This window comes from Triticum aestivum, chromosome 1B (genome assembly GCF_018294505.1).
Source record: "Triticum aestivum cultivar Chinese Spring chromosome 1B, IWGSC CS RefSeq v2.1, whole genome shotgun sequence".
Taxonomy (NCBI): Eukaryota; Viridiplantae; Streptophyta; class Magnoliopsida; order Poales; family Poaceae; genus Triticum; species Triticum aestivum.
Window position 1 is genome coordinate 263,099,790 of NC_057795.1, and position 13,010 is coordinate 263,112,799.

Sequence of the window (13,010 nt, forward strand, 5' to 3'; positions counted from 1 at the left end):
ACAGGGAGCTGATTGGGATCAAAGAGTTTTTCTAGGGTGATTAGCTTAGGAAGGACTACGATCCTTGGGGTTTAGAGAAGAAATGGACCACAAATGACTAGGGTTGCTTTGTAAGTGCATTTTTGGTCCAGAACTTGATCAACATGATGCACTCACATGGAGAAGCAACTTGGGCTGAAATTGGGCAAGGCTTGATGATTTAGACATATAAATATGCTGTAAAGAGCTCATACCAAATGGGTTCACCAAAATGGTACTTGCTTCATAAACATCATTTCTGTCCTAAAACTTGGAATAATTTTGGTGATAAAATGGCTCCATGAAATGATCCCAAATTGGGTGGAGAGATGTTTTATGGGTAGGAGCATGATCTCGTAATTTATCAGAATTTTTGAAGCAATATAAAATACACTGGCTTCACAACCTGAAAATATTGCCAGGATCAAAGATTTGGTCCTGTGCTCACATAGATGATTGGATGGGGCTGCAAATGGGTGGAGGGGGTTAATATGAGCACATGAAGGAGTGTGCAGAAGTTCAACTCATTTGGATGCTCCTAGCTAGTACTTCCTTCACAAATCCCTCTATCTGACAGAAACTTTGAAAAATCACCAAAGAAGATTGGATAGGGAAATAAAGTTGAATTTGTTCATGAGGCAATGATTTGGACACAAAAGAATTCCCAAGGAGTTTGGGAGCAACTAGGAAAATATAAATGACACTTCCTTCACAAAGTGCCATTTAGATCAGAATAGAAAAAGGAATATTGGGGAATTAATTTTGAACTGGCCAAGGAAATGTTTGGGAATATTTGAGCAATATATGACCCAAAGGAATTATGAGAATTATTTGAGAATTTTTGGTTGGACAGAAATATAGGTTGCTTCACAACCTAGGGCAGATAGGGTTATTCCTTTAATAGAAAAAGGAATATTCCCTTGAAAAAGATTTTAGGGGTTGGTTAAGAATGGTCATGACATGATCTTGGGATAGGTTTGAGGGTGATGAGCCACTTGGGAGGAGAAATGAGAATGATTTCCCAGGTGGCAAGGCCACAGAACCACTCCAAATAGAAAACAGAGAAAAATCCAAATAAATCAAAGGAAAAAAGAAAAGGGCCAAAAGCCAGGCTGTTACACCCCTAATCCAGGAGACCAACAGTAGCCTCTGAACTAGTCTTCAAGCCAAGGATGTCGGATATCTTCTTCGAGATGACTTTATATGCTTGACTCTTTGGCTCCGTAGGCGAGTTCCATCCTGCACGCCGGCTTCCGATTCTGAGGTCTTCTTGGCTTCCCTGATCGTGTCGATCAGATAAGAGGGGTATCTTTTCACGATCCCTCCTCTTAGGCATACCATACTAATTTCAACAAAACATGGTATTTCTACCTTCTTAGCCGCGAAGGGAGGCCTGTCCGGGTCAAACTCTGGTAACCTCTTTTTTTGAGAACTGAAATGCTGCCCGTAGCGGTTGAAACATGTCATCAACAGTTAATGCTAGATGTATCATGGACCAAGACGATTCTCATTGGCGCGTCCCATCAATAAAGGGATTGTGCTTTGGATTTTTATCAGAGTTACCAAACAAGAGCGCCTTAATCCTCATGCGCATATAATGCATGATGCATTGGGAAACGATGATTTTCCCGCGGTGCGCGGGTAACCCTTGGTCTTTTATTGACCTATAAAATGGAAGAGGGTAAAGCAGCTCCATTCATGCCTCCATTCCTCCATCGTATTGCCCCACAGCTTCTCTTGAGCTCTAGCGCCCCGAGATCCATTTCCGATCCCATCTCCTCCTAGCCCCCTCCGTCACCAGTGGCTGGAGGAGACGACGCTGTTGCTCTAGTGCTTGAAACCGCCAATACAAGGGGATAGTGGATACAATCTATCGTTGTTGTCGTTGCCATTACTGAGCTCCAGGAGGATGGGTACATTTTGCCCAGGATGAAGTTCCGCTCTCCCATCGAGGGTGATGCCATTCTCTCGACCTATGCTCTCCCCACTCTCCATGAGGGGGAGTGGGTGGTTTTCATCTCTCATTTCCTCCGAGACCTCGAATTTCCTCTCCACCCTTTGTCCGAGGTCTTTTATTCTTTTACAGGCTAGATTTCCATCTTCTAGCCCCGAAATCCATTCCTCACATTACCTCCTTCATCACCATTTGCGAAGCCTTCCTTTGCGTGGAACCCCACTTTAGGTTATGGCTCAAGGTGTTCGGTGTTAAGCTGCACAGTAGCGGCTCCAAGCTCGCCGATTGTGGTGGGGCCATGATAAGCAAGATCCCAAGGATCACCTGGCCAAGGGGTCATTTATTAAGACCATGAAACAATGGCAACAATAGTGGTTTTACCTGACCGATGACCAAGAAGGTCCAGCCTTCTCAGCTAACGGCCCGAAGAGGTTGTTCTCCTGGACCGAGAAGGATGTCCCAGGGGTGAACACAGAAGAGGTGAAGGTGCTCCAAGGCAGGCTGAAGGCTGTGGTGGACTCGGGCGTGACCTTGATGGACGTGGTCAATGTGATGCTCCTTCGCCGCGCCCTGCCTCTTCGGACCCGAGCTACTCCGGTGTGGAGGTACAAGCCAAAGGATGAGGAGACGCTCATTCAGGTCTACTGAGGAGCAAGCCCTACTGGGATGTGGAGTTTCCTGTTCAAAACAAAGAAGGATGTCACCACGCACTGAGTCGTGGACCTGGGCTTCAACTACTACAATCCTGCCGAGATGGTAAGTGAAGTACTGTAAGCTTCCTAATGTGTATTTTTGTTGACGCTCCCTTAATTGAATTACAATATGCATTTTATACACAAGAGTGGCGCAGGTGCTCCCGAAAGATGTTGGCTCCCACCCCATTGCCCGTGGACCCCATGACCCCAACGCTTGAGAAGCTCTTGACCAAAGACCCCTACCTGGTTCTGGTCAATAAGGGGAAGGAGAAGAAGAAGGACAGTGCCATGAGCCAGTCTAGCCACAATTCTTCCTTAGACCCAACTGCTGTGGAAGGAGAGAGCGAGGACCCCTCTTCCAGGGTGATGAGTCCAATTTATGTGATGATTTTGACATGTATTTTATGCCTACATGGTGGGCTTTGTGGAATTTTACCGTGTTCGCGCACCTCTTTTTGTACCAATCACCATATGATGGAGGAAACCATCAGAAATGGCAGTGGAATCACATATTTAAAGTGATAATCACCTACCATAAAAGGATCAAGCAAGAAGGTCAAAGAAATAGGAGTCGCCACGCATCCAGAGCAAAAGACGGTGTTCCATACGATCGCGCACGCCTGTATGAGCGATCGTGTGGCGCATCGCCGCCACCAGATATAGTCATTGTGTTCAGGTAGAAATACTTTAACCATTGCATGCCCACCAATCATGTAGTTTGAGTGGTAATCTTGCGTAAACTGCTTCGAGAACCACTGCGAAGGAAAAAGAATCAGACATTGTCATCTAACACAACTCATTGGATGCCCTCTCTGCCCACTATGCCGCCCAACTAAAGAAGCTTGCCGATGACTTTGCCGCTGCTTCTACCGCCAAGGTTGATCTCGACCAGCAGGTGGCCAAACTGATGGAGGAGTCTTCGGGGAGCGCCAAAGGCATCATGACCCTCAAGGAGGAGGCGCGGAAAGCAGCAATCCTTCTAAAAGAGGTGCAATCGCAGCTGTCCTCCAAGAGCCAAGATCTTGAGACCGCCAATAGAATTATTAAAGACATGAAGGCCAGGGTTGGCACCTTGGAAAGCTCGGTAGAATCTAGTGGGGCTCATGAGAAACAATTGACAAAGGATCTGGACACTGCAAGGCTCCTTCGGAAGGATGCAGAGGACAAGCTGGTGAACCACTCCGAGCAGGTTGACCTTCGGATCAAGAGCTTGATCGATATCGCCGAGCGTCTCACTGCCTGAACTGCAGTGATGGGCATGGAAGGGACAATCTTCTTGGTTAGCAAGCATGAGGTCCCCAACATCAAGTTGGGGCTCTTCTTCAACAAGCTGATCGGAAAGCTGAAGGCACACAAAAAGGAAGGGCCACTCGCTTCGTGAGCGAATCTCGGAAGCTTGCCTAAAATGCCCTCCTCATGGTCCTGAGCAACATCACCTACCGCTATCCGGATCTAAAACTTGTCGATGGCTTCAGGAAGCTGCCGGAGGGCGCATATTTTTCTGCTGCCGAGGATAAGGATGACCCTTACGCCAACAAGGTCCTTGTCGTCCCTACTGCTTCGCGAGGTCGCCAGACTCGGCCTTGAACTATCCTCGCCACTGTGCTGTCCTGTAACAAAACATGGTGGATGTCCTGTGTTAAGACATTGTACTGCTTATGCTTCTGTGGAACTAATGCTTTTACTTAATCTTAATTGCATGTTTTATCCCTTTTGATTTCACCCACTAGTGTTTGTACGATTAGTCTCTGTGCGTATTTTGGTTGCCTGTCTGTATCATACTACTGCGATTTTTGTAAGGGTCAGGCCCTTAGCAGTTATCTTGGTGAGGGTACATCCCGGCAGGTTTTTCCTTGGTAGTTTTGATGTTGCCACCCATTCTGTGAGCAGGCTCAAAATAGAACGAGGGCGCAGACAAAAACCAATAAGGTGTCGTCCACGCGAAAGATTTCCTCATACGAACACCTTGGTATCCAAGGGATAAGCAAATGCAGATTCTAGGTTTGTAATGGAGCAACGATTGCGTGGACTTAGCTCTTATCCTCGCATCCTTCCACTTCCTCCAGCCGCGGCCGCTTATCGTGTTCGCATGCTTTGGGAAGGACAGTTGCTGCACGTGTTTCCCTCCAGCTCCCGGCAGGTGCCGGCAAAAAGCATATGTATTTTGTGGGCGGCAGGACGCGATGCAAGGCGCGACCGGTATCTCTCCTCCTCTTCAAACTTTTTAAACAATCTGACAACAGTTGGCATAAAAGTGACTCCAATGCGGACGACCTTGCTGGAGTGTACTTGCTGGGGCATCGATCAACGGGTTTGCACTGGCGCTCTACTCAGGATTTTCCTAAGCAGGGTAAATGCTGGACCGAGTATCACAGTCTCATAAACACTGATGATGCTGAAACCTAGATTAGCTCGGTTGTCGATGAGTGAGAGTGGTGGAGAGAGAAACCTTGTATCCTTACATCTTGCTCCTTTTGCCGAACGGGGCTCGCATGGCGGCCATGCTGCCTAAACCGTTTGGGGTTGTCATGCAGCCATCATTCCTGGTTCCCGCTGTCGTTGCAGCCGCGATAGGAGGAGGCGATGGAGATTGGACATGGTAGGCGGGGAAGCGATATCACTCCCCCTCTCCGTCCCACCATTCCCCACCTTCTCTTGGGCGCCATGGATGATGAAGCCGCTGATGAAGAAGACGATGATCAAGATGACGCGCTGCATACACTCTCGGGTTCACGCAAGTGCTTCCCCTACTTGGCATGTCAAAGATGTTGTGGGATAACACGGCCACCTCTGAGGCCATTGGCCCCTTGTGGTTTAGCAGGGGGAAGAGCACATTGCACAAAGAGCGGAGGGTGCAGAGCAGCACGACAGTGATCACATGGGCAGTTTTACCCAGGTTCGGGCGGCCGCGAGGCGTAAAACCCTACTCCTGCTTTGGTGGATTGATGAGGGGACTGTGGTGGAGATGCAACGCTCTAGCCCGGCAAGGTTGCCACAGGGCAAGAGCAGCTACGCGCATACGAGAGTACAAGGGTCCGAATCCTTTCTAAGGTTGCCATGGCCCTCATTTTATAGATCAAGGGGTCACCACAATGGCAAATCAATCATTCCATACTGATTAGATAGCAAACAATGCTATCATACTTAACTCTGCAGACAGGACAAGGTGCATTAAACGCACTGCTTAGTGTCACATCGTAGTTCATCCACTTTCTCGCCTGCCTGCGTGACACATCTCTGGACGGGTGTCATTTGGAGGTGATTTCCTTCAGAAGTGGCTGCCACGTGCCAAATGACAACCACTTAGTCACTTGGGGGCTCGACACCGCACTGATCGATGACTTGCGTTGCTTTGAGGTGGAGCGGTGGAGCCTTGGCGGGGTAGTCCACCCTCAGTGTCCCCAGCAAGCTTGCCGGGGTAGTCTTGAGACTTGTCTTCGGGGCAACCTCGACCTCGCCAGGCTCGCCTGCGCGGCAAGGAGGTTTTTCCTTAGTGGTATCTTGCTCCTTTAGCTTGACTTGGTCTTCTTGATCCGCCCTTCGATTTCTCGAAGAGCTATCTCTTCTGCTTGGTCTTGTCTTGGATGTTGAGAGTTGCCGAACCGGTGGTTTGCTGTCCATGCACAAGTCAGAGGAAAACATACACCCCTGTTTGTGTACCCTGACATAGTCCATGAAATAAGAGTAAGATTTCGTTAGATCCGTGTAGTGTATTGATTGTTTGAATGGTATATATGGTTAATGATTAATTATTTGTTCTGTACAAATGATTTTTTTGCTAATAATCCAACTAGGGTTAACGTTCGTGCTAATAATTCATAGCCAGATCTTGAGAATTGATTTTGAGAGTCCTAAATACATGTTTGTGCCTTTTTTCTTCCAGATCCTGAGAATGGATTTTGAATGTCCTAGATGTATGTTTCTGCCATTTTTTCCAGATTGGTATGTACATAGATGAGGCTCCGGCCAGCGGCACCGCCCGCTGTAGATCCTGCACCCGACAGCGCGGGCAAAAGCGACCACACCCCTGGATCCGAGGAACCCATAGAATTTTGGGCGGACCGCATCAGCGATCTCCCATATGCCATCCTTGGGGAGATCATCTTCCTTCTCCCCACCAAGGATAGGTCCTCCCTCTTGGTGGCGCACTCTATGGCGCGCCACGCCTCTTAATCTCAACTGTCGCCGGCCACCTGTCGTTCATGATTTTGAACTCCACAGAGCCATCATCTCTTCCCACCAGGGCTCCGTTCAATGCCTATGCATCCCGACATGCTGCCTGTTGCACATACCCTGCATGGTGGACGCCTGGCTGACATCCCGTCAATTCAAAAAACTCCAGCATCTTGATTTCTACCATTACTACGCAAATAGCTTCCCACCAAGTGTTGTAGCTATGCCCCCACCACCGATGTCCATCTCATCATTTTCCTCCTCTCTCCACACCGCCACCTTGGCCCAGTGCCATTAGCAGACAATCAAGTACAAATGCTTCGACTTGCACTACTAAAAAAACTCGCGCTTGTGGTGGTCGATCTGTCGGAGGCCTCACCGCACAAAATCACCCACTCGTGTTGCCCTGCCTTGGAGCACTTGCTGCTTGTTTTTGGAAAAGAAATCCATATCCATTATCTCCAAATAAATTCGCCTCACCTTGTAAGCATTGGAATTTGCTTGAAAGGAGAGTAGCTCATCATCAAAGAAGCCCCTTCACTCCAATGGCTGCTCCTTGATTATCGTTATGCACCTTCGCAAATAACTGTGGTCTTTGCGCCTAAACTGGAGGCCTTGGGTGTAATCCGTTTGAAGGTTACAAGATGGTGGTTGGCTCCACACTTATTTATGTACTGTATATTATCATCAACACTTTTGTAATCATAAGCTGCATTTTTCATTTGTGCGCATAAGTTTTATATAATCTTGGAGTACAATTCTGGTACTAATATTATGTTCTATGTTCAATGAAGAGTTTGTCCATGGATACCCTATTAATGGTGTTGGATTCTGTCAAGACCTTACAATCATTATGTGGTGTTTTGATCTAAACAGGATTATCGGCTTGCTACGATGCTTTCCATGTCTGGAGAATTTGTATATAGAGGTGATGATATCAAGCACATTGATATAATTTACTAGAATTAACCGTTCAACTATCGCTCTTTCGACATACTGTTTTTTTAGACATTAACTATTTTCAGTCTTCATGTCTATTTAGGTAAAAGGACATGGACAAAAAGGTATAACCAATTGGTGGCATAAGAAGCACTGGGATTTTCTCAGTTCTCATGGCATTCGTCTAAGGACAATAACGCTGGAAGGATATGCATCCAACCATGCAAACACTAGCTTTGTCACATTCTTCCTGTTGATTGCGAGAGTACTATTGTCCGTAAGGATTAAGTTTTTTAACAAAAACTTTCTCACGGATGGACATGTTGAACAGCATAAAAAGAAGTTTCAGGTGGACAAAAGGGCTTCTGAATGTGCTCGGCTTCTATTTACAACAACTTGTCTTCATGTACCAGTAGACTGGCACAAGATCTTGATTTTATGGATCTGACCTATCCATTTGATTGTGACTGCCGAAAACTTTGGTTGAGTTAGATGTTATTGTCCTGTTCATTCTAGATTTTGTGTAAACCTGATGAACAATTAATCCTCGTCTTTTGGACCTTTTGTAAGCTGGAGTTAGATATTGTTGCCCTTTTCAACTCCACTTCAACCCATATTTTCTTTCATACAAACCGGAGCTTCTCTCAAGAAGCCTCATGGTTCTGAGAGGGAACTTGGTCCCCTGATCTGTGTGTGAAATGACATACGCTATCTCTTCCCGCCTTGATTTATTTTATAGAGGCAACATGCAGCTATAATTGTGTCGTGCTAAAATATGAAATTATTCAGGGTTTGTTTTGCCTTTTCATTCATTGATTTTCCTAGGCATTTTTTAACAAATAGCCACCATGTTATTATCACAAATAGTCCTATTATTCCAACCGTGGTCGTACAACTAACCATTTACTACCGCGAGCAGCTGTTTGATTTGACGGGAAGACTATGAGTAGTCCACCGCGGACGCTCACTGTACCGGGAAGCAAGCCACTAGTGCTACAATTTATTGTTGGTTTTGGACTTTTGTTTCAGCTTCCTTAGGAAGGTACATAGAACAGTCCTTCATTCTCATCTACAAGCACCGCCGTCAAGGATCGCTGCCTGATGCACGATGGAGGATGAGCCAACCAACAAGCAGGGGCGGGTCAAGCTAGAACCGCAAGAGCCTCCGACGAGCGTGGACTTCATTAGCAACCTCTGCGACGAGATGTTGGTAACCATCATATCCCACCTTCCCATCAAATCTAGCATGCGGAGCACTGTAATCTCGCGGCGGTGGTGCCCCCTCTAGTAGTCCACCCCCCTAGACCTCATCGTCGACGACGAGCTTTGCAGCGGGGAGCGGCAACGCCTAGACGCATTGTCCCACATCCTCGCCATGCACCCTGGGCCGGTCAGACGCCTTGCTATTGCTATTGGCAAGTTTAGTTCCAACTACAAGGCCGACCCCAGGTTTCACTACTGGTTCCTCTCCCCAACCCTAGATCGGTTAGAGGAGCTCAGCTTTCATGTTGGGCCTCCGTGCTCCGCCTCGCGCCCACGCTGCCTGCGCTACATTCAGGTAGTGCATTTCCCCCCGGATTGATGCCGTGCGTGCTCTTCATCTCCCTAAACTTAAGCACCTTGAGCTCATTGTCATTCGCATCTCGAAGGAGGATTTGGAGCGCCTGCTCATCGGATGTACATCATTCGAGCATCTTCGTCTTCATGCGATGGATGGGTTCAGTTGCCTCCACATCACCTCGACGGATGTTCGTGAAATTTATGTGCATTGCTGGCGCTGTCCAAGGCTGTCAGTTGAGGTGTTTCACGATATGGTCATTGAGAATGCGCCTTTCCTCCAGAGATTGTATGTACTTGACAAATTAGGTCCAGCAAGAATCAGGATCATTCACGCACCGGAATTGACAGTGTTCGGCTATTCGTGTGCTGAATTCAATGAACTTGTTACTGGATCATTATCCATTCAGGTACAACCGTCTTCTTCTTCTTCTTCTTCTTCCTATATATTAATTGACAACACATTTTATGTAATTTTCGTTGATCTATATGTTTGCCTGTCATCCAGAAAATGATTCCCACAAGCTTGACCCAGCCTCTGCGCACAGTGAAGATCTTGGCACTACAATCTGTCGGCCCCGATCTGGATGAAGTTGTTAGATTCCTTAGATGCTTTCCTTGCAGGGAGAAGCTATACATCGAGGTGATGCTCCTTTCCCGTTATTTGTTAACCACAACGGTGCTCAATTTGTTGTCACTTTTACCCATGATCACAGTGACAAATTTTGAATGATTTTCAAAGGAAATTTGGAGGATTTCAATACATATATTTTTTAAGATGTTAATCGTGAAAGATTGAAGATGGCATTTCACTCTTTTCGTGTTTCTTAGAAATCCTGCAAATCAAAGAGGCCTGAGGTGTTCAAATCTGCATCTAGGCACTAATATGTTGTCTTCGTTTGCAGATACTAGCAGGCCCGAAGGTAGAAGATGTTGGGAAATATAACAATCCCATTGAATGCATTGATCTTCATCTCACAAAAATAACTTCTAATGAGTACCGAGGCACCACACCAGAAATTAAATTCCCCAAGTTCTTTGTCGAGAAAGCAAGGTTTCTCAAGGTAATGAGGTTTGCTCTATATTTACTGCGCAGAAGTGAATGGATTGCTAAAGAGCACAGACGTCTACAACTGAATGGAAAAGGCTCTGCAGAAGCTAAATTTCAGTTTGTAACTTCATATGACAGATTATTCAGAAGTCACTGTATCGAGCCGCTATATGACTTCTTGGTGGCTGATCCCTTTGAAGAAAAATGCATGAAAAATATTCTGAAGAAGATGAATTTTATGTGTCACAATAGTATGAACCTTGTAATCTTTGAATTTGGGCCATGTAATGCTAGAATTTGAACCTTGCGATATTTATGGTATTTGTTATATAACATAATTGGATGTTTAATTTGGTCTTGCAATCATGTCCTGTTATAAGTATGTCTGTTCTTTTGTACCCAGAGCATAGATGTTGTGCAGACATGGCATATCACGTCGCACACGGACCACACTAGGGAACCCATCGGTGATGAATTCATCGATCACAGATGGTTGTATACCAGCAATCGTTTGCCCACAACACACACGACTTATTCCATCATAAACAACTTGGATGGATCAACTGTATGCCACATATCGCACACACAACTCTAATCTGAATCATGCTTGATGTCTCCTCCATCGCTCGCACAGTTCGTCTTTTTTGCCACATATCATTGTGCTGGCCTCCGCTCGCGTCCCTCGGTGTGCTCTGCTCGCCGTTAGGTGCCGCAGCATGCTCTGCTCACATCCCTCAGTGTGTCTGCTCGCCGTTAGGTGCCGTGGCGCATTCTGCTAGCGTACATCCATGCACTCGGCTTGTGGACATCTTTTCCTTGCATGTTCAACTGCCCTATGCATATATATGATTGCTCGCCGTTGAGGCGACCGCGAAGCGCTCTGCTTGCGTCCCTGCGCGTGCGCTCTGCCAGCGGTTGGGGTCTATGCCCGATCACGTTGGACGGCACATATGCATGCGGTTGCGTCGCGTGCGTCACCAGGATGCAGTTACGTGCGGCACGGTGGAGTTACGCACTGCAAATTAGAACTGCCATCTGTGCGTGCCAATATTCCAGGCCGTTTGGCTTCCCCATTAATTCACGCAGCCATTATAACCTTAGTCTCTTCAACCTCTTGATCGTGCCCCACAACACAACAAGCACACCCATGATGACACATACAGAGAGGATATCTAGTGGCACTCCAATGGAGTTCGGTGAGCATAAAGTGGAGACCCATGCGAGCGAGACGGACCTCTCGGTGGTGTGGTTTACACCATCGACCTGGCGTGGTGGAGGAATACATCAACACCGTGGAGCAGTTGCCTGCTCGATACAAGTACAAGGTGGTCGGCATCGACCTCCAGTACACCGTTGGTCATCCCGACAAAGATCAGAAGGTTGTCGTCGCCTAGTTGTGCGTGCACCATCATGTCCTCATCTACCACTACTGCATGGCCACAGAGCCTTGCTACCATTTTGCCAAGTTTATCAACAACACCAACTATAAGTTCGCTACAGTGGAAACCTCCGATGATGTAAAAGCACTCAAGGTTACATGTTTGGCCCGCAAGAACCTTGTCGAAATCCGTGACCACTACAGGGTCTGGGGTAAAACGAAGAAAGACTCCCTGGTTGAAGTCACCTCGGCCATCATCGAGCCCTAGTATGAAAAGATGAAGTAGGATGCCAACAGAACACATCCGGTATCCTGGCATGGGGCCTGGATGAACCTCACCTCAGGTTCACGGCCAAGAGCATGTACACATGCTACGAGATGCATAGGCAAATCTTTGACATGAGGAAGTGCCTCCTTCCCGAAATCGATGAGGCCGGACCGAGCCACAAGCAGAGCAGTAGCGGCAAGCGTCACAAGAAGTAGATGATGATCAAATGATGATTTATCCTAGTTAATTATGCATGTAATATATAGTTTACTTTGGTCTGTGGAAATTTCATGTGTGTAGTAGCCACCTATGTAATTAAGCATGTAATAGTTTACTTTGGTGTGTGCAAATGTCATGTGTGTAGTAGCCACCTATGTAATTGGATGTTTAATTTGGTTATGCAACCATGTCCTTATAAGTGTGTGTGTATATATATGTTGTTGTTTTTTATGTAATCACATTGCACAACACACACATCTTATGAGCAGCAATCGTGTGTTATTATTGGTCTTCGCACACATTTCTGATTACAGACCTGTTTGCCGCGTATCACACACATCTTGTTAAGCTGAACCGTATCCGTTCTCTTGGCTCAACGCAAATAGTTCATCCGAGTGAACTGTATGCCCTCTATCGCACACACCTTGATTTGGCTGGCCATATTTGTGGAGTTGCCTAATCACAAACAGTTCATCCAAGTGAATTGTATGCCGTATATCACACACACCTTCATCTAGTTGACCGCATCTGCTGAGTTGCCTAATCGCAAATAGTTCATCCGAGTGAACTGTAAGTCGTATAACTGTATGTCGTATATCGCACACACCTTCTTCTGGATGCCTATTTCTGTTGTTCTGCCTCATCACAAACAGTTTGTTGGAGTGAACCGTATGCCATGCATCACACACGTAACTACAATGTGAACCGTGTTGATGTCTCTGCCATCTCAAACATATCACATCATTTTTCACAGTTTC